Source organism: Linepithema humile, chromosome 4, assembly GCF_040581485.1.
Source record: "Linepithema humile isolate Giens D197 chromosome 4, Lhum_UNIL_v1.0, whole genome shotgun sequence".
In the NCBI taxonomy this organism is placed as follows: Eukaryota; Metazoa; Arthropoda; class Insecta; order Hymenoptera; family Formicidae; genus Linepithema; species Linepithema humile.
The window spans coordinates 13,083,828-13,106,163 of record NC_090131.1 but is presented as its reverse complement, the minus strand read 5'-3'; the positions used below and the strand labels follow the sequence as shown (position 1 = coordinate 13,106,163).

The window sequence follows — 22,336 nt, the reverse complement described above, 5'->3', positions numbered from 1 at the left end:
CAGTGATGCCAATTCGAGCTCGCTGGTACCATGGGTATCCCCTCCACTACGGTACCAATGGTACCAGCGAGCTCGAATTGGCATCACTGCATGTAATAAATGCGTATATGAGCATGCACGCTAATTTCCCACTTTTCTTTGTGCGCAAGCCGCAAGAGGGGAGAACCTTCAGAGCCACGCCATATTTGTGCGCTTTTTGTCATGCCATGTACAATCTTCCACGAGCTCGTGTTGTTACATGTCTGATGTGCTTTTGTCGTAAAATCGCTTTTGTTATAACGTGCCAACGTTGTATCTGATAAATGCAGCGTATGCGTGCATGTTTCTCGCGATGTTTTTCCGCGGTACATAACCTTAAATCTATATTATATATTATATATATATTATGCTCGCGTATGTCGTTATATGTGCTTGAGATGCTCTTGTCGTAATACCGCTTTTGTTATAATTACCGTGCTCGTGTTGTAACTCTAAGTTACAGAAGAATATCAAATATACCGAAATATTTTTTTACATTGTTCTTATCCAAGCCTATTTTTGCCTGTTGTCAACATTTCGTTACAAATGTAAGTAAAATAGTACTTAAAGGAAAAATTTTTTACTTGCTATGTATTAATGTATTCAATTCTAGTTTGAAGTATCACGTACATATTCATAAACAATAACTTTTTCTTAAGAAATTAGTTTTGCCGTTATATATATTTATTTATATGAAATATTTAATCAGCATATGGCTAATTTCAGTTTAATATAACTTGCTAAGCATAAAACAGATTCTGAATAAATTGCAAAATATTATAGATAATATGTCGAATATTATTCTATATACTGTAATGTAAATTTAGCTTATGTGGAAAGAAGTTATGCTATTCCAAATTTTATTATATTTTATGTATTGTACTATACTTTTAAAAGAAAATAGCTTATTTTGTAATTTTAATGAAAAAACTATGTGTTAATTTTGAAAATAAATAGTAACACTTGATAGTTTTAAAAAATTAGCATTTAAAAAATACATATTAATTGAGTACAGAGCATTTGTATATAGTGTGAGTGAAGTATTGTTTATATCTATGAGTGCATTTAAGGAGATGCTTATTAATAGTAGTACAGATATGTATGCCATAAATGAATTCTGTGACATTCTAAGAATTTGTGAGAAATGCTTATGTATAGCAAAACTGTTAGTAATTTCAATATAACATTATTATCCAGCAATTTCTAATTCTACTTTTTTATATTATATTATTAATTTTAACGTTTTTTAATTATTTTTTAGATGGAGGAAATAAATGGGAGGAAATCTGGTACAATAATTTACGTTTATGATGATTATACTTATAACAAAGATTCTCGTAATCCAGATATTTTGAGATGTAATACTCGTCGATCTTCGAATTGTTTTGGTACCCTTAAAGTTGATAAGGATGGCAAAATACATTTAGTTCAATCATACTCATGTTCCAATAAAATGGAAAGTAAGGCATTCTATCATGAAACAAGAAATGCTGCAACTTTGTCGAGATACATCTTTACCATTAAAAGAAATATTTGATAGTGTCTGCAGAAAGTAAGTATTTTTCAAGTTTTAGTATATTTTTCAGAACATTATATATATATGTATATATATAAATAGTGTGTGTGCGTGTGCGTGCGTGCGCACGCGTGTGTGTGTGTGTGTGTATGCACGCGCGCGCACTACTTTGTTTATAAAATTTGCACAAAATTACTTTAACTTGATTCTTATTTTAACACTCTTTCTTAATTTTGTGTTATTTGCATAATAATTTTTTTTTAATTTAACAAATTTTGTAGAATTTAATGGATTAATTGAAATATCTGCTAACATTTCTTGAACAATATTTTAGTTTTATTACTTTATTTTTAATAAATTCATATATGAATCTGAATTTAACATCTATTTTAGATGTTTGACTAGCACTCTATTTTTAATGCTATTGCATTGTGATTGTCTATATGTTTATATATATACAGGGTGTCTGGCAATAATCGCCCCACCGGTCATATACAGGTAGAGGAGGTCAAATCGAGTAGAAAAGTCTTTTAGCATTTTTTAATTTTCATAATAAGTACTGAGTAATTAACGAAAAAAGATCGGCGAATCCGCGCGAGTAAAGCGCGTGCGGTAAGAAGGACGTCCCACTACTACGCGATCACTAGGACACAAGGATCTAGCGTTACGCGCCGCTCGTATGTTGCCATTGTCATTTGTAGAGCGCTCCTCCCAACGCTTCATCGCGCGCCTAGTGATCGCATAGCAGTGGGATGTCCTTCTCGCTGCGCGCGCTTTACTTGCACGGATTCACCAATCTTTTTTCGTTAATTACTTAGTACTTATTACAAAAATCAAAAAATGGTAAAGGACTTTTCTACTCGATTTGACCTCCTCTACCTGTATATGACCGGTGGGGCGATTATTGCCAGACACCCTGTATATATGTATTACTGTACATTTAAAAAATGTACAGTAATTGCCATTTTTGGCAATATAACATTTTATTGCTCATATTTCTCGTATTGCCTGTTTTATTACAATTATTACTATACTGCCGCAATATATTTATAAAGAAATGTACAATGATTGCTACAGTGGTTGACTCCTCGTTTCAATCACAGGACTAAAAATTTTTTATTGATCTATTTACGTTGTTTGACTTTTTACTACAAGTATCTCCCTTGCATTTCCTATCATTCATTTTTAATCCTGAAAATCCACTTGTGTAATGATATTTTTTTCTTTTAATTCATTAATATCTTCAATTTTATATGTACTCTAAATATTTTTTTTTGGAGATTGTTTCTTGTTTGATTACATTTTTCTTTTTCTAAGTTAAAGATTATAGTAATATTGTATAAGTATACAATCTATATGTCAATCTGGTGTATTACATATTCTTTTAGATCTTTTTAAATTTGTTCCCCAATTTTCTTTGACTGGTTTTTCTTTTTTAATTTCTGTTGTTTTTTCTGAATCTTTCTATTCATTACCTTCATCTTCAACTTCTTAAAAGAGATTTATTTATTATACTTTTTTTAACAAGTTTTTAAGCTTTTTTAAATGTATATAAATTTTACATCTCTGCTATTATTTAATGCTTTTCTTTGTCCCACAATGTATGCCCTATTAATATCCTATAAAGAAATAACTCTTACTTCTGTTATTATATATTGCGTGCGTGCGTGCGTGCGTGCGTGCGTGCGTGCGTGCGTGCGTGCGTGCGTGCGTGCGTGCGTGCGTGCGTGCGTGCGTGCGTGCGTGCGTGCGTGCGTGCGTGCGTGCGTGCGTGCGTGCGTGCGTGCGTGCGTGCGTGCGTGCGTGCGTGCGTGCGTGCGTGCGTGCGTGCGTGCGTGCGTGCGTGCGTGCGTGCGTGCGTGCGTGCGTGCGTGCGTGCGTGCGTGCGTGCGTGCGTGCGTGCGTGCGTGCGTGCGTGCGTGCGTGCGTGCGTGCGTGCGTGCGTGCGTGCGTGCGTGCGTGCGTGCGTGCGTGCGTGCGTGCGTGCGTGCGTGCGTGCGTGTGTGCGTGCGTGCGTGCGTGCGTGCGTGTGTGCGTGCGTGCGTGCGTGCGTGCGTGCGTGCGTGCGTGCGTGCGTGCGTGCGTGCGTGCGTGCGTGCGTGCGTGCGTGCGTGCGTGCGTGCGTGCGTGCGTGCGTGCGTGCGTGTGTGCGTGCGTGCGTGCGTGCGTGCGTGCGTGCGTGCGTGCGTGCGTGCGTGCGTGCGTGCGTGCGTGCGTGCGTGCGTGCGTGCGTGCGTGCGTGCGTGCGTGCGTGCGTGCGTGTGTGTGTTTGTGTGTGTAAAGGTCTCATTGTTTTTTTAAATTAAACTAATTTTTTTTATAAATTAATTTTTTTTATATAAATCCATTCATCACATTCTGTGTAAAAAATTATAAGGATGCGGATGTAATGAACAAAAAATGAATAATTAACGAGATATTTTATATCTTAGTTTGACATAGTTTTTATAAAATATAAAATATCTCGAAAAATATTTAATTTTCGGTAATCTTATCTTAATACCTTAATGCACAGAATAATGAGGAATCAATTAATTGTGTAAAAAAAAACAGTTGTTTTTAAAAAAAGTATGCAACTGCATGTTGCAAATTACATATTTTTTTTAAAGCAATTGTATTTTTTGCACCAATTGATTTGTCTCATTATTTAGTGCATAAAAGTATTAAGCTTCTCGAAAATTAAATGTTTTTTTTAGATATTTTGTATTTTATGACAAAATAGATCAAACTAAGATATAAAATATCTTGTAAACTATTTTTTTTTTACTATTATACCCTTATAACTTTTTATACAGAATGTGATGAGAAATCGATTTATATAAGAAAATTATGATAATTCAATTTAAAAAAACAATGGTGACCTTTAAAACTCAAAAAGGTCACAAGTTAAAAAAAATTTTATGTACATTTTATTGGGGACTAAAAACCATATTTCCTTTATTTTAGTTACTTTAATCAGTTATGAGATATTTGTCCGAATAATTAGACGAACATTCTATGTATGGTTACTTTCATTCAATTCATGTTTTAACAAACCTAAGTTTTTTTTTTCAAATGCTCAACATATTTTTATGAGCTTAAAGTTTTAAATACAGTATATCTATTTTCTATTGGCTTCTTACAATTTAAAATATTTTTATAAAATATATAGTATAAATAATTTATTTGTTGATTTGTAATGTAAGTTTTTTAATTTTATTAACATTAATATTTAAATACTACAAAAATGATTATAATATTTATTTTTTATTATTTTATTTGAATAGTCATAAAGATTGACAATTTTTATTTACATATCAAAGTAGGAAACAGAAGTTTTTAAGAATTGATTAATATAATGATTTTATTGATTGTTATTTGTGCAATGTTTTCTGCTATTGTTTCTTTTTTTGGTAAATTTAGTACGATTAAATAATGACATTTTATGTCTTATATAAATATATGTGTATATTCTACAAAGAAGTTAAACAAAATTAAATAAAATTAAGGATCAAATATACGAATTTTTTGCAGAAAAACGAATAATTTGTTTACAAATAATTTTGCTCTAAATAAGATCATTTCTCACAAATACTAGTTAATGAGAACAAATTAGAGAACATTTGAAAAAAATATTGTACATATCATATAATGTCTATACTACCTACTTGTTTAATTTATTTCTGAATTTTGTATGCTTTCATTTGACTTTAAATATGAATCATAGATTTGTTAAAACATGAATCATAAATATTACATACACTCTTTCTTGAGATGTCAATTTTAATTCTGTAATTAATATAAGAATTTATTATTGTTGCTTGTAACTTATATTTGTTGTAATACAGATATTTGTTTGTAATATAGATATCCTGAAGCAGCCACAACATTATCATATGCAACATTAAAAACTACATTGTACCGTGAAAGAATCAAACTTCGCCCAACTTTACCAAAAGATATGGAGACTCTTGCTACGAATTTATCAACTTACCAACCTTTTGAAAAATTTTACAAAGGAAATGTAACTTGCAGCGATGGAAAAAAAGCATTAATATTTACAAGTAATGAGCTATTGCAAGAATTACAAAAATCAACAGAACTTTATGTCAATGGCACATTTAATGTAAGTTTGTATATCTTATAATACACATACAGTATATTGTTTCTATATATGTATATGTATATGTATATGTATACAATAAAAATAATATATAACGATACTCGGTGTAAACTGTGAGGATGACGAGTCAGAATTGGATGTTCTTTTGTAATAATTAATTTGTTAAAACTCTTAATGTTCATTTATTAAATTTTTGATGTTAAAAACTGTAGATGTTTCGGTCAAGTACGCAACCATTATCAATGCAATAAAATTAGTTGTATATAAAAGTCATGTATGGATGAGTGATCATAAAGTTTTAACAAATTAATTATTATAAAAGAATATCCAACTACTGACTCGTCATCCTCACAGTTTATACCGAGTATCATTATTAATACACACGAGTCTACTATTTAAGAGGTTAAAAGTAATACATTTAAATAATGTTAACTTTGCAGATTGTTCCACGTGTACCATTAATGAATCAAATGTATACACTACATACTCGATATATGAATGTAGTAAGTAATAAATATATATTATAACATGAATTATCAATAGTTAAAATATTGCATATGTATAATATTACTCAATAAATCATAAAAAAAGATAGTATAAAAAAGTTGTAATATAAGTTAATTTATTTTATTAATAAATACTAATTTTATTCTTTTATAATATAGACATAGAAAATGCCAAGTTTAAAAAAAGTAGTTTTAAAAAAATATAATTTAATATTTATTTTATATGTATATTATGAAGTTACTTATAAATTATATAAAAGTATATGATTCCTCTTATTCTTTATAATAAATCTATAAGCCTTTTAAATATGTTAAATATGTTTTTTTTTTTTAAAACAATAAAATTATGATTTGAACAATATCAATTGATGCTTTATCCCATACTCTTATTCATTGTTTAATTATAATAGGAATACTGTAATTTGTTTATTTTGCAGGGTATTGCTATGATCTTTATCCTGTGTGAAAGTCGTTCTAGTAATATGTACAGAACTATTTAGAACAAAATTCTAGAGTTAGTGCTGTTACGTCCTGATCAGACTTCACGATTCTTTTCTTTTTATTAAATACCAGACCTAGTAAACACGGGACCAACAAAAAACTCTTAAAGAATATTATAACACCAGAGCTGTTTTTCTCACGAGACACCATGAGCTCGAACTTTCTCACAGAGAAAAATAGCAAGGGGGATAGATATTTGAAAATACTTTGGTCGGTCAGCGTGCCTATCGTCGTCAGAAAAATCATAAAAGTCAAAACTTGCGGTGATCAGAGTCTTTAGTCGACTCCAGATGTTTAAAGTAAGAAATAAAAACTGGCACCAGCTAGCCATATATTTGGATTCCGCCTACGGGAACCCTAGTAGATAGGGTTTTACCGAGTGACGATCGGGCAATGACCACAGTCGCACGCCTAGAAGGCATGACACCTGATACGGTGCACGTGTTCAGTAGGTCTGGGAAACCGAGATGCATTAATCGCACTTTCCACGCGACTCCAGGGCCACGCGACAGTCGTAAACTGTCAAATTTATTAGATCAGTGACCCAAGGTCTCGCGAACTCATATACCGATTCTCAACCCTCCAATCCGAAAGCCGGGAATCGGGGCAAGCACCTCTATAGACCACCCTTTGTTCCGTCGATCGGTCTAAAGACTACGCCCACCTAGATCTTAAGACACTGAGATGCACCCCACCTATACTAATTAACACCAACCGGGTTACGCCACCTCAAAAACCTACCCCCATTGCTTATGGACCCGAAACGACGCTATTCCTTATTCGTTAAGGCCCCTTTCTTCCTACCCCCATTCCAAGTAACTTAATTACCTAAACCTAATCCTATTAGCTAAAAATGACGCCACCCTCCCCCACATTAAAAATCTTCTCACAAGACTAATTCCTATTCGATCCCCGCTTCAAAAACCTAAGATTTTCCAAATGGATCCACCCCAAGGAAAGGGTATAAAAACCCGTGTTTTGGTGGCTCCAAACCGCAATTATACACAATTAGTCACTCAGTTCATCAAACAAGTTTGCCAAGTCCTTAAGTCAGTTTTTCGAGTAGTTCGGGCCGCAAAATAAAAAGGGTCGATACTTTGTCACGACCAAATGGTGCATCTCAACCAGAGGGTCCATCACTCTGACGACACCATCCCGCAGCAGGGTGCCCACGCTTTTACAAAGGGTCCGACGCCTACACACCATCCCTCAACGGGGCGTTTGCTGTTGCGCCTGCTCAAAAACCACCGCACACACTCAACCCAATCCGAAACTATCTTGTAACGAGTAAGTTAGTTCATTTGTTTTATTTTTCTCCTCATCAGTATTTTCTTTATTCTTATTATGACCTCCGTCCCTATTTCATTTAAAATTTTTGTATTATTTATCAGTGAGAACTGAACGTTCGCCGCGACCCAACAATCGTCGGAATCGCTCGGACCTTTCGGCATTCGCTCTCTGCATAGCTATATTCCTCCCACCATACATCAGATACGCGGCGAGGGTCACCGTAAGACCTGTTAGAATTAGAAGACACACCCCACGTAGTAACTCTCGTATAACCATACACACTCAAACCGACCCACCTCCGGTATCACCATCGATTCCTCAGGAATCTCCTCAGCAATCTCCTGAACCCTTTCTTGACCTTTCACCACTTCCTACCCCCAGGTCCATTTCTCCGATCCTAGAAGAGCTCCTGGACTACAGACCCCCTTCGCCTGTCCGTTTCCACCCTCCTCCAGTAGAGGCTCAACTGGAGGAACTCCCACATAACGACCCGGAGTTTGACAACATATCCGTCAACTCCGAAGCCACCACCATTGAATACGTCGAGCCTCCTCCGCATCTTCCTTATCCTGTATTCACAGGGTTCGACTTCTTAAATCTAGTCCTCTCCCCTGAGGAATAATCCACACACACACGCACACACACACACACACGCACACACACACACACACACACACACACACTTGTAAAGAATACACAAATAGAATTATTAACACCTGGAATTAAGAATTAAGTTTTGTATCGTAATTATAAATTTAATCGAATTAAAATGTTGTCTTTAGTAAATTAAACTTTGTTCTTTTTCATTTGACCACACCCTCCTCGTTCGTCACCCCCTCACACCTCTCCTCTCAAATTGCGCACAAAGGTTCCGTCCCGGGTAATAGGGATTCAATTCCTTGACCCAAAAAGGGAACCACGAGCGGATGACTTGTTGACGGAGTAAAAACGACTCTTCCAGTCGCTGACCCGTCGCAAGTCCTAAACGTGCCGCTCGGCTCGTGCGGTCAGGCCCGTTTACGTCGATCGCCGAGCCCAACGAAAAAAAATTCTACATCTATCAGGACGTAACAGTGCCAATGCTTCAACATAATGTAAAATTTATAATGAGCGACTATGAGACAGCAGCCATGAAAGTGATAAATGAACAATTTCCAGCAGCAGCAGCACATGGGTGTTGGTTTAACTATAATCAAGTGTGCATTATACTTTTACATAATTTATTTTTTATGTTTATTCTATATTATTTACATAAACCAGTTATTATAATACATAAATATTCACTTACAGGCACTTTTGCGTCATTGGCGGCGATTAGGCTTAATGGGTGCACCAAGAAACATTTTATCAATGACTATGAGTATGGCATTGGTTCCTTCTGATTGTTTTGAGGAAGCACTTTCCTTTATACAATTTAAAGTCGATCAAATTTCTCATGAATATCCTGCTGTTAATGATTTTTTAACATATGTACGCAAAACTTGTTTACCACTAGCATCAAAAGTCAGCGTTTATGATTGTCCTGTAAGGACAAATAATATAACAGAAACTTTCCATAACATAACAGGAAGAAAATTCAGTAAATCTCATGAAAACGTCTGGAGTTTCTTAGGTAATGTTCTCATTAATATTTTTTTCCATTTTATATATAAAGTAAACAAACTTTGAAAAAATAATATGCTTACAGATAATCTGCAAATATTAATAACTGACGAAGAAATAAAACTGAAACGTTTAAAAACAACCGAAACTACTGGGCATTATACAACTATTAAAAACAGAAACCGAGATAATAAAATATTAAAAATGCAAAACTATTTTGCAACAGGCAAGTTAGTTTATATAAAATTCTATAACACATAATCTTTCATCGACGTTTTTTTTCGCAATTTTTAATCTTTGCATAACACATTAATAGCGAATTGATTATACATTATATAATGTATTATGCAAAGACTAAAACCGACTTTAATTTTAACAATTCATAAATTGACGCGATAATCAAGAGCTGTCAGATATGAAACTGACTTGACAGCGAGAAATAATCCGCATCGAGATTCGAGACTTTTGAGAATTGATATAATATAAATTTTTGAAATAAGAAGAAAGTCGACTTATAAAAGCACACAGAATAGATTTATTTATAAAAAATTTAATTTATTATAGTTTTTTTAATTACTTTTTTGTATATAAGCAGTATATTTTTGAAAACCTATTGTGTACTATTTATATCTATTGATTCCTATCATTGTTTAAATAAAAACTTTGAAAAAAACAGCTATTTAAAAAATAACAATTTACGTAATCTTACATTTTTTTACATCAGATAATTACAAGAAAAATTGATGTATCTAAAAGAACAGATAAATGTGTGATTCTATTTATAAGATTACTTTTAGATTGATTTTTCGTAAAGATTAATTAAAAATGAATATCAATATTTTCAATTTTGTGTTAAATAATTTTCATTAAAAACGACTAAATTTACGACTGAACATGAAATAAAGATATTAATTTCCATTTTCGGCATCCTGCATTTATATTGTAAATTTAATATTTTTATATGTTTCTTTTTTATTTCTACATATGTAATACATAGTAAAAGTATTTTTTTATTCTTTTTAGGTTGAATCTCAACAATTTCTTACGTTTCTTCAACGACAAATATGAAAATATGATAAAGGATAAATTACTTTCTAATATTAGTAATATTAACTCTCTATTATTAGTAATGAATAAAATTTGATATTTGAAGCTTTTACAAATTGGAAAAATACTACCCTCTGATTTAAATTCATCTAAATAAATATATACAAAGAAAACTTTATCTTGTAAAGATATTATATTCTTAAAATATTTAATATATATGAAATAAAAATGTTAAATATCTTGATTGTATGGATATATATTTAAATTTAATATAAAAATTATATTTTTACAAAAGATAACATACCTAATTCAACATTTGATGAAGAATATGATCATGTGTATTTAGAAACAAAATCAAATACACTGCATAATATAGAACAGCGCTCGGAATTAGTTGCACATTTCGGGCCGATTTCCGAGACAACGCCTCCTGTTCCCCCACTACCGCTCGGCCCAGCCTCCCCCCAACACGGCAGCTGACTGCAAAGCAACGGGGGTGAGGTTTAGTTGGTAGGCGTCTGGGGGGTAGTGGTGTCGCAAACCACTCCCCCAGACGAATCCAACACTACCCTCTGGCAGTGGGTTTTTCGTAAAAGGAACTCACATTACACACCAGAGGGTGTCTTTGGAAGATTTCCCACCCCCGGGGAGGGGCTTGCCCCTTCCGCAAAAAAAAAGAAAAAAAAAAAGCTTCCTGAATAGCTATTAAGCATTGCGTTACTATTGCCTTTTTGTTCCGTACTTATGCCGTTAATTAAATAATACGCAATAGGTAACTTCCAAGGCGCATTAATACACGATACAAAATACCAATGCTTCTTTGGCAAGTTTTGTTTTATCACATTCGATATTGCCATAATCTATGTAACCTACGAATTTACCCTGACAATAATCAAGATGTTGGCGTATAGCCATTTCATCGAATATTAATGTATCTACTAATTTATATGGAACGGAATTAGCAAATTTACGTATAGCATCTAAAGCTTCTGAATTAATCCCCGGCTCTCCACTAAACGAACGGTACCATTTTGATATGGTCTTTGAATGTGGTAAACAATTGAAAAATTTAGAACGAACATAGTTATACGCTCTTGGCGAATAATAATGTAAAGTTAAAGCAAATTGTCGTATACTAGGTTTATAACTTTTTGATATAGGTAATTGTTTTCGCTTTCGTATTTTTCGCTTAATAAGTTCTTTTGTACCTGAATTGAAATCTTGCAGTATATTGACTTCTTCTGCTGTTATAAGATTCTTCTTTGATAGTTCCTTCAATATCTTCTGTAATAAACACAATTTTTTTTCAGCTTTTTTTTGTTTATAAGTTGTGACAGCCAGATTTCTTTTTAAAGTTGCTATTTTACGTGTCTTTCTCGTAATCGACTCTTTGTTGGAGAGTTTAATATTCTCTCAGGAGAAATACTTGTAGAGCGATGCGTTTTTCTAGAATTAATATTACTTGTTTCTGATAGAGGAACCTCTGCTATTTTCATTTGCTTATTATCTACAATAATAACATTATAATTAGATCATGCTTATATGCATAAATTAATACAAATTAAAGAAAAAAGAATAAGGCCGTTAAGTACCAAATTATTTGATTATTTTTAATGTAATATTTTAATAAATCTCAATACTCACTAGCTCCATCGCTGGCTACTACTTTTTCCCATCTCTCAACCAATTTTCGAATTCCATCTCGAAAAAATGACTCGTCTTTGGAGGCGATCCAAGTTTGGAACCAATTTTTGATTTCTGCGAAAGAAGTGAACCGGTGACCTGCCAAATCGTGCTGTATCTTTCGGAACAACCAGGGGGCCACGGCAAGGGGGGTATCCGGTCTCGGTGCCACCCCTGTCGTCATCTTGCGACGAGACATCCAGGGCGTGCCACGCAGGCGCCCTGGAAGAACTGGTTATTGCGGAAGATCTGTAGGCTGAGGCCCATAGAATATTACGGATACTCCTCGTCCTCCTCGAGGAGATCCGTGGGGGACGCGCGCAAGCGCCACTAAAAACGAGTAAACGCCTCGGAGGAGAGAACTCCGAACCCTCGTTCTCCAAAAAGGAGAATGGGTCTGCACCTAGCGTACGGAACGCTCAAACGCAGACCCGGAGAAGAGAGGGGCTACAGCCCGCCCGGAAAAAGGAAAAAGGGGAAAAGGAGGATACCACCCTCCTCCTTTAATGTTACAAGTGCCTCCTACGGGAGCACGAAAGATGGCGGTGCCCCTTAGCGGTGGACCGCAGTAAATGCTGCCTCCACTGCGGGGGTAACGACCATCTCGCTGGGGGCGGGGACGGTGCACTTGGACACGGTTCAATTAGACACGTTGCATTTGGACACAGAAAGTTGCGCACGGTTCAATTGGACACAGTACAATTGCGCACCGTTTACTTGCGCACTGTTCATTTGGACACAGAAAGTTGCGCACCGTTCATTTGGACACCGTTCGTTTGGACACCGTTCGTTTGGACACCGTTTGTTTGAACACCGTTCGTTTGGACACCGTTCGTTTGGACACCGTTTATTTGCGCACTGTTCAGTTGTGCATCGCTCAATTGTGCGTTCGCTTGGACACGGAAAGATACATATACCATTCGTTTTGATATGTAATATATAGAAATAAATTAAGAATAATTTGTGAAAAATATAATTATACAATGTTTTTATTGAATTTTATACCGGTAAATAAACGTGAAGTGTGAAATTGTAAATATACATGTGACATTAAAGATTATTAAAGGTTACTTGCCAGAAAGTGAAATAAGACGCATGCGATATATGTACCATTCGTTTTGATATGTAATATATAGTGAGAAATAAAGAACAATTTGTAAAAAATATAACTAAGTGTGTTCATTTAGTGTTATACCGGTTAATATGTAAAGTGCGTAAAATCAAAGAAAAATGACATTGAAAGGTTAGGTTAGGTTAGGTTGTGACCGGACACGTAGGGTGGAAGGAACCAAACGTGGACTTACCAGTCGCCAGGTTTCAGCGCTTTCGCTTCTGTCAACGGTCGCCAGCTGTTTTATCCTCTGCTAACAGCAAGGTTGAACGCTGCGTCGATTTCTCTACTGCCTCCTCGATGGATGTCGGCCTCCTCGGTCGATCTGGATTCGAAGTTATCCCATCCACGAGACTTACGGCCTACACTACACTCGCGCATCCATTTACTAATTGTGGTTCTTCTGTTACAGGTCCCCCAGGATGACAGGATTCCCAGGACTGCCAGGCTGCCACATGGATCGTCGGATGACTCGCGCTAAGGTAGGTATGGATGTAATTGATTCGACACAGGTTTAAATATTTTAACCAAGTAAAATATTTATTCACTGTCACCGAAGTGACGATCACGCACGCAATACATTATGTGTTACGCACTACGCGGTCGTTTCGCGCCGCGTAAGGCCGATAAATCGGTCTTCGAAAAGATGTTCGGCACACTACTCGCCGAGACACCTTGATTTTAGTAACGGATACATTTTGACTAATTTACGTCGGTTAGCCGACGGGATTTTCGACTGACACTCGACTGTCAGCCGATGGAAGTCCGCTCTCGATTTTTAACTCTCTATTCTCTTACGTCGGTTAGCCCGACGGAATTTTTCAACTAACTCGTCTCGGCTCGAGCCTGTCTTCTTATACTCGTCCGACTACCGCTTTCCCCTTCCTTGACGGCGCTCGCCAATCCGGTTCCAGATATTTGGTAGTAAGATCTCCGCCAATCGGTGTAAAGGTCACCCGACAAAGACGCGAGTTGTTTGCGCCGGCGGCGGCATCGAGCCGTTAAAAGCACAATAGCCCATTCAATCTTAGCGGTAAAAGTTTTGCGGTGCTCGGTTATTTATTGACCGACTGTTTTTATTCTCTTTGATAGCTTTTACCGCTGTCTGCGCTATCGCCCCTTTGATTCCTAATAAGGAATATAATATGCTACAGGCCGCTTATAGGTATTTTTACCCGTGTCAAAATAAAATAATAAATTTTGCCTGTAGCCTCGGATATATAAAATGAAATTAACTTAATAATAACATAATAATCTTTTGACCCGCTTTTAATCTTTATTTAATTTAACCAACTTATTTCGCGAGTCATTTCCGAGCGTATTGATTGTTTAACTTAAACTTTGCGTCTCGTAATTCGAGACGCTCATCACGTACTTATTAAAAGAGATGAAAAACTAATTTTTAATGAAAATTGTAATTACTTATGTTCTACGCAAAACACTATTATATTTACACTTATATCCTATAGCTAAATGTAAATGTAATCTTAAAATCTACGTCTACGCCTTTTAAAATAATATCGGGCGTAGCGATAACTTTTCGCAACTGGCTTTTACTTTAAACTAAAAATAATCTTTTCCGAATTTACGGATACATAAAAATAGTTAACATAAAAGAATTTTGAGTATTATTACTCACGCCAGTTTATTAATTAATTAGACGAGGTACTTAGGTTTTGACCGGTGGTTCCCGGATCTCCCTCGTCTCAGCGGTGTTTCTGGGCTCCGCTCCGGTTGTCCCTGGTTCCGCTGTAGCTTTCCGGCTCGCGACCGGATGATGGTCCCGCTATTAGTACGAGACCCGTAGTCGGTTGCAAGGTTAGATCTCGAGGCGATCCGCTCCAAGTCTTCCTCTATCAAGGGGAACTTGAGCGGTCGCCTTAAGAGAGATTGCTATCTCCTTAAGGAGATAGTTTTGGCCTTTGGCCATCGATTGGCGGACTCTGGGGGCGGGGAACTATCCCGCCTCCAGAGAGAGTTGGAGACTCTCCGGGAGGAGGTCAAAGTTCTCCGGAGAGAGAAGGAGGAGATGCGGCGGGGGATGAGAGCATCGAGGTGGTCTCCCTCTCCCCCCCGCACACACTCCCCCGTCCCGGACCCCGCTGGCACTCAGCCAGAGGCAACCCGGGCGGAAGCGGACAGGGTGCATCTGGCACTCCCCCCCCAGTCATGTGACTGGGGGATGGATATAGAGGAGCCTTCGGGCGGGAGGGACTTGTCGCCCCCTCGTCCCCCCAAGGCCCCCTCTCCTCTCCCTCCGGGGATTACCCCGGCAATGAGGGAGACGTTGGAAGGAGTCGCCACCATCTTCAAAGATGGCATGGCGAAAATGTCGGCGGTCCTCTCGTCGCTAAACGAGAGAGTTGCCGACCTTGAGGCGGCGTGCGCGCCGTCCAAGCAGCGCCCCTCCCAACCCCCTCCTCAACCGCGGCCCCCGACTTCGGGTGCCGTCTCGAGGAGCGCGAAAAGGAGGGAGTCGCGTAAAAGGCGGGCCGCCAGATTGGCGGACCCACCTCAGGAGACCCCGGCCGACGGGGGACCGGACTTAGGGGTGGGGGTGTCAGCCCCCCCCGTCTTGACCCCGGCTCCCTCATACGCCGAGGCGACGAGGAGCAAGAAGAAGGGTGGCAAGTCCAAGCCCGCCCCTCCACCGCCGGCTGTTGGGAAGGCCAAGGCCCCCACAGAGGCGGAGAAGAAAAAGGAGGCCCTGCAGAGGGCCAAGAAGCGGCTGCCCAAGACGGCAGCCGTTATGGTTTCGGTTCCTCCGATGGCCTCCCTGTCGGAGGTGATGGGGAAAGCCAAGTCCTCCATCAAACTGGAGGACTTGGACATCAAGGGTGTCCGTTCGCGGACGACTCTTGCGGGGAATTTCCTCCTCGCCATCCCTGGCGTAGGTGCAGAGGCCAAGGCCGACGCCCTCGCCAGGGAGATGAGGAGACACGTCGGGGACGGGGTGAAAATATCCCGTCCCTGTACGCGGAACTTCGCCTCCGCCGTGTCGAGATGTTCGCCACGGCGGAGGACATCGCAGCCGCCATTGCCACGCATGGCGGCTGCCAGAAGGATGTGCGGGTGGGCCCACTGCGCCCCCCGCGAGGCGGAAATAGGGTGGTCTGGGCGAGGTGCCCCTCCAAGGCCGCGATGAAGATCGCGGCACTACAGGGGCTACCGATAGTCTGGGCCACCGCTAAGGTCGACTTGCTTCCGGCCAGGCCAACCCGGTGTTACCGGTGCCTGGCCAGGGGGCACACGCAGCAGCGATGCCCGTCCAAAGTGGACAGGGCACGCTGCTGCTTCAACTGCGGCGGGGAGGACCACGGAGCGGGCACTTGCAAAGCCCCGCCGAGGTGCCCCATATGTGCCGACTGTGGGAAAGAGTCCGGGCACCGGGCGGGGGCACAAGAGTGCCCCCGAGTACCCCCGGTCGCCTCGACGGCCAAAGTGGCCGCGGGCTCCTCGGCGCCCTTCCGGGCCCCGGCAAGCCGGGCCCCCCGGACGGCCCCGGAGTCCTCGGCAAGAGTCCGAGGGGCGCCCCGACCAAGTAGGCCGGGGTCGCCAACGGAAACGGCCTCGGTGATGTCGGGTCTCTCGACACACACCGAGGCCGGGGAGAAGCGCCCTCGACCGGCGGAGGGGTCGGACTCTGATCCGGCTCAACCACTGCCGGCCAAGAAGAGAACCGGAAGGCGCGAGACTGGGGCGGGCCGCAAGCCAGGGCCCAGGTCCCGCACCATGTCCCGTAGCCGGGACAGATCCCCCCTGACGCTGTCTCAGCGTCGGGAAGAGGAGGATCTCTCCGACTAGAGGGCCCTAGGGCCCCTGAGAAAGATGAAGGTGGAAGAGGAGGAGAGGGACATATCCCCCCCTCCAAGGTTAGATGGGAGACCTTAGGGTCTCCGAGGAGGAGATGTTCCCTTAGGGAACTCGCCTGGTGGTCGGGGTGAAGTATACATAGGTGATTCCGCCCCGGCCATCACAAGGCTGGTGAGCTTTTTGTCAGGGGGTGGGTTTTAGTTGGTAGGCACCGGTCTCAAAAAGCTAAACAGCAAAGAGACCGGTGAATCCAACACTACCCCGGCGCGGGGACAGTCGGACTGTCCCATTGCACGTGCTGGGGTGTCTTTTGAAGATTTCCCACCCCTGGGGGGCCTTTAAAGACCCCCCAAATAAAAAAAAAAAAAAGGTTAGGTTAGATCTGTCAATGTAAAATGTAAGAAAAATTTATCGAGACATGAAAAAAAAATGTTTTATTATTTAGGTAGAAAAATGTTTTATTTTTAACAATTTCTGAACTTTTTAGCTTATAACTGCGTCAGGCATAAGCAGCATTCATATAAAATATTTATTTACATGTTACAAGAAATAAATGTTTTACAATATTTATACTTTTGAAAAAAAATACAGCACGAAATTACAGAGCAATTTACATTATTAAAAAAGTAATAAAAGTATCTCGACATTTTGTACATTTGTACAATGTAAAATCTCTATATGTTAACTTGTATGTCAATCGTAATTACTTAGAGTAATTATATGAGCGAATTTTTATAACAGTACGTTTTTGAGAAAATATGAACGGTTTTCTCTAATAAGACGTAATGAAGAAATGAATGCGAAATTGTGTGTTGCCAATCAACTTGTAGCTAAATATTCGCAACGATCGGATATAATAAATAGTAATCATCCCAGCTATGACAGTCAGATATAACGGTACATTTCATCGATTACATATGAATTAATTTGTGCAAATGTGTGAGATATTAAACGTTCTCTACTTATATTTAAATGAAAACGAAGCACTGATACTAAATATATAAAATGCGGCACACTATATTTTAAATATTTATTTAAACAATAGTTTAAAGTGAAAAATAAGAATTGAAATATCTTTGGCTCAAGAAACATACATTTGCAGAAATTAAATCTGTATCTTCATATAAATGACCTATATTACTTAGAAGTATAAAACTATCACAGCACTTAGTACATATTCGTAACAGTATTACAGAAAAAAGTAAAAGTATCTTTGGCATCTTATAGCTTTGCACAAATTGGAATCTCTAATTACGTTATATGCGAAAAATACATTTTTCTTAAAATATAAAATGCTGCCATTTCTATAATGATACGTCTTTTGAAAGATATAACTCATAGTCATTCTTACTCATAGTTATAAACAGAAAAAAAAAAAATTTGACGTTATCCATCAATTTGTAGCTAAATGTTCAATGCGATTGGATAAAATAAATTGTACGTACCATTATAGCAAAGACATTCCGGTACATTTAATTGATATCAACTTCTCAACTCAACTTATATTTAGGTAATATAACAAATCTCTGGTATTATATATAAAATACATACAATAAGTCAGGTACTTTGCCTTATTTGGTTAAGGCTGTATAATAAATACGAATCATTTATCGATTAATTATTTATAAAATACTGCAATATATTAACGCATACATGTGGAATTACAATTGTTAAAAATTATTGCATATATTGTATTATGTATAAAATCTCAGAATCGCAAAATAAAGATAGAAAGTAAATATTTATATAATAACCATGCAAAAACACAATTTGGCTCAGAATACACTATTAGAATTTTAAAAAGGTCTTTATATATCATGTTATATCATACATTTATATCATATATTAGAATAAGTTAGAGAAACTCTCTTAAACTTAAAGGCCTGTGGCTCTCAAAGTTACAGTAGTTACACACAACAGAGTTGAAACAATTAGGGCCTATCCAAACAAACTTGCATAGTCGCATAAACTTATGCATAAGGAAATTCATTGGTTTATAAGCAAATGCATAAGGAAATAGCTCAATCAATTATTTTATGCATATGTTTATGCGATTATGCAAGTTTGTCTGGATAGGCCCTAAGTTTGAGCAATAAAAAATTGCAAAATAAAAACTTTCCACAAAATTAATTGTCTATAATTTGTCTATATAGATATGTACCAAAAACAAAGACTTTATCTTTTAATGAAAGCCAAGTAAGTTTCAAATAAACAATAAAATGCAATACAGCGGGATATTCTGCCGATATCATATCGGTTTCTTTTTTAATCATTTTCCAATCCTTGCTTGAACGCATTCATTCAAAGATATTCATTAAAGGAATTTCTTTTGGCGCTAAAAATTATTTATCGTTTCTCTTTCATCTATAAGATGCAAATTATTTGAACAAATATTTTTTATAAGACATATTATTTATTAAACGTTTGACATTAGTTTTATGTGATTATGCAACAATAAATAAAAAATTTTATCAATTTCAATTAAATTTTATTTAAAGAATACAAGTTGGTTTTTACATAACTTTGATAATATTATTCTAATCAATATTACTATCTTGTATTATTTGAAACTTTTTTTATGTTTAAAACATATAAATGATTCTTATGTTTAACATTTAATTTGATACAGTTTTTTTCTTTTTGTTATAGTAACGTACTTTATATAATATAGTCGAAATTTTCTGACATACTTGAAATATATAATAAGGCGCGCGCGCGCGCGTGTGTGTGTGTGTTAAACTAAAACAAAATATTATTTTAAAAACAAAAATTAATTTACATAAGTAGCATAAACTTTTATAACATTATTACACATTAGTAATCAATATTACTATGTTGTGTATTATTTAAAACTTTAGGATTTTTATGTTTAACATTTCATTTAACATTGTTGGTTATTGCAACATATTATATATATATAATCCGATAATAATATATCGAAATTTTCTAATATACCGTAATATAATAAGGCTTAATATATATAAACTACTAACAATAAAACAAAATATTAAATAAACATAGCAAGTGAAATATAGTGTAAGTTTCGATTTTGATAAGGTCATTAACCAGTTGTCAACAAAAAAAAAATGAGTTCCGTGAATACTGAAATATCTACTTTTTTTCTATATTGATCTCTAAAACACTGGCACTAAAACACATTTGACGGAAAGAAATACTGTATAAGGACTTAAATTAAATATTATGTCATAATAACGCGCATACATTGAAGAAATTTCTCTCGACATAACGGACATTTTTGGTCTTCAATTTGCTGTTTGCAATCATTGCAAATACATAAATGCCCGCATGGCACAAATATATGAGTAGCAGTTGTATTCAAGCATGTACAACATGTACCTCGTGTGCGTTCGTTTGATGTAGATGTAGATACTGGACTTGCAGAATGAAATGGTAGTTCATTGTTCTGTTCGCCGTCGTACAAACCAAGAGCACCGTAATCATCTTCTGGTGTGTCAAAAATGCGATCATCTAGCAATATAAGAAAATTTTAGTAATTGATAATAATATTACTAAAGTATGATGAGCAAAATATGTACAGAAGGGGACAGAAATGCCTTCCCACATGAATTGCCGCACATATAGGAATATATATTATTATAACAATATATGCAACAATTCACGTAGGAAGGTATTTCTGTCCCCTTCTGTACATATACATATACCTTCGTTTATTACTTCATTTTCATCGTTTCTAATAGTTTCCAAACTTGCTTGGAGTACTCGCTGTGTTCTTTCGCTTTTATTTTTTTCAATATTTGTAGTTGTCTCTGAAATGATAAATTGCAATGAATTACAGTTAACTAGAGAAAGAACATAATATCTATTGCAAAAGAAAGCTTTATGAGATGTTAACTTAATAACATATCAGACAAATGCATCAGCGACAAATAACAAAAATAAATATTTCTTACCTTCCACTTCTTGAATATCATTTAATATCATTGTTGCAAGTCTACCGCGTCGTCCGCGACGGCTAGGAGGCCTGCCACGACTTCTCCTTCCTCTAGCCGCAAATCCAGCATTCAAATTAAGAAAACGAATGTCTTCACACGCAGCTATTAAAATAAAATATATATAATAAATATATTGAATTTTGAAGGCCCTTTCATGTTAAAAAATTTCAATCGTAAGGCCGTAAGCAAATCGATAAATCACAATCAAACATTTTTATTACGTTGCGAGAATACTTGACTATGATTGATCAATTTGCTTACAGTCTTATAATCTATTCTTTAATTTTCAATTATGAAATATATACTTTCTAAGATATTAGTAGCGTTGACTTGAGTCGGGGACGTTCCAGTAACTAGAATACAAAAATTTATAAATATTTCTCTTTCATCTATATTAAATTCTACATTATGAGATAAATAAATAAATAATTTCTTACCTCCCACTTCTCGAATTTCGTAAGCTAATGTTGCAAGTCTACCGCGTCGTCTGCGACGGCTAGGAGGCCTACCGCGACTTCTGCCACCTCTAACCGTAAGTCCAGCATTCAAATCTTCATATGTATTAAAATAATAAACATATTAAATCCTAATTCTTAAATATAACAAAAAGATCAATAAATACAAATGTACGTATATATTTTTTTATTCACAATTATATGAAGTACATACCTTCATCGGTTACTTGGATCTGCGACGTTGCAGTTATTTCAACAGCTAGAATACAAAAGTTATCTATAATCATTTCTTTTTCACCTGAGATGCAAATTATTCAAATATTTTTCATATTTTCATATTTCGTACAAATATTTAATATTTCGTACAATATTTTTTATAAAGCAAATGCGAACTATGAAACCAGTTATTTTTTCGCAAAACAAGTTACTTTTAAGTGAATATTGGAAAAAAAATCATCTACCTCTACTCAGATTGCGACCACGTATGCGAGGAGGTCTTCCACGACGTGGAGGTGTTCTTTCAATATTATCCGTTACTAAGACTGAATCGGCAGCCGTCGTTTCTAATAATGCTGTCAATTGAGAGATAAATTGAAAATAAAAAATAAAAAGTATGTAATAAAATCAAGAATACATTACAGAATACATTACAAAACAAAACACATTACATAGCACATAAATTTTGAAATAAGATTCTCTCTCTCCCCCCCCCCCTCTC

At 36.9% G+C, this 22,336-nt stretch overlaps 2 long non-coding RNA genes across 5 annotated transcripts; one reads left to right on the top strand and one right to left on the bottom strand.

The window, feature by feature from the left end:
- Nucleotides 1-83: 83 nt before the first annotated feature.
- On the top strand, nucleotides 84-9,664 carry LOC136999354 (uncharacterized). Of its 4 annotated transcripts, none has more exons than XR_010889718.1 (6): nucleotides 84-566; nucleotides 1,280-1,570; nucleotides 5,381-5,639; nucleotides 6,077-6,139; nucleotides 6,580-9,545; nucleotides 9,621-9,664. It is a non-coding gene; the product is annotated as an uncharacterized lncRNA (long non-coding RNA). The 4 variants fall into 4 exon arrangements; XR_010889719.1 differs by having other exon boundaries at nucleotides 95-566; nucleotides 6,580-7,930; nucleotides 8,035-9,664; XR_010889717.1 differs by having other exon boundaries at nucleotides 112-566; nucleotides 6,580-9,664.
- A 9,355-nt stretch (nucleotides 9,665-19,019) lies between these two features.
- Nucleotides 19,020-21,814, bottom strand: LOC136999617 (uncharacterized). The gene is made up of 2 exons (XR_010889934.1): nucleotides 21,122-21,814; nucleotides 19,020-20,977 (listed from the first exon to the last, which is right to left on the bottom strand). It is a non-coding gene; the product is annotated as an uncharacterized lncRNA (long non-coding RNA).
- Between the last annotated feature and the right edge of the window lie 522 nt (nucleotides 21,815-22,336).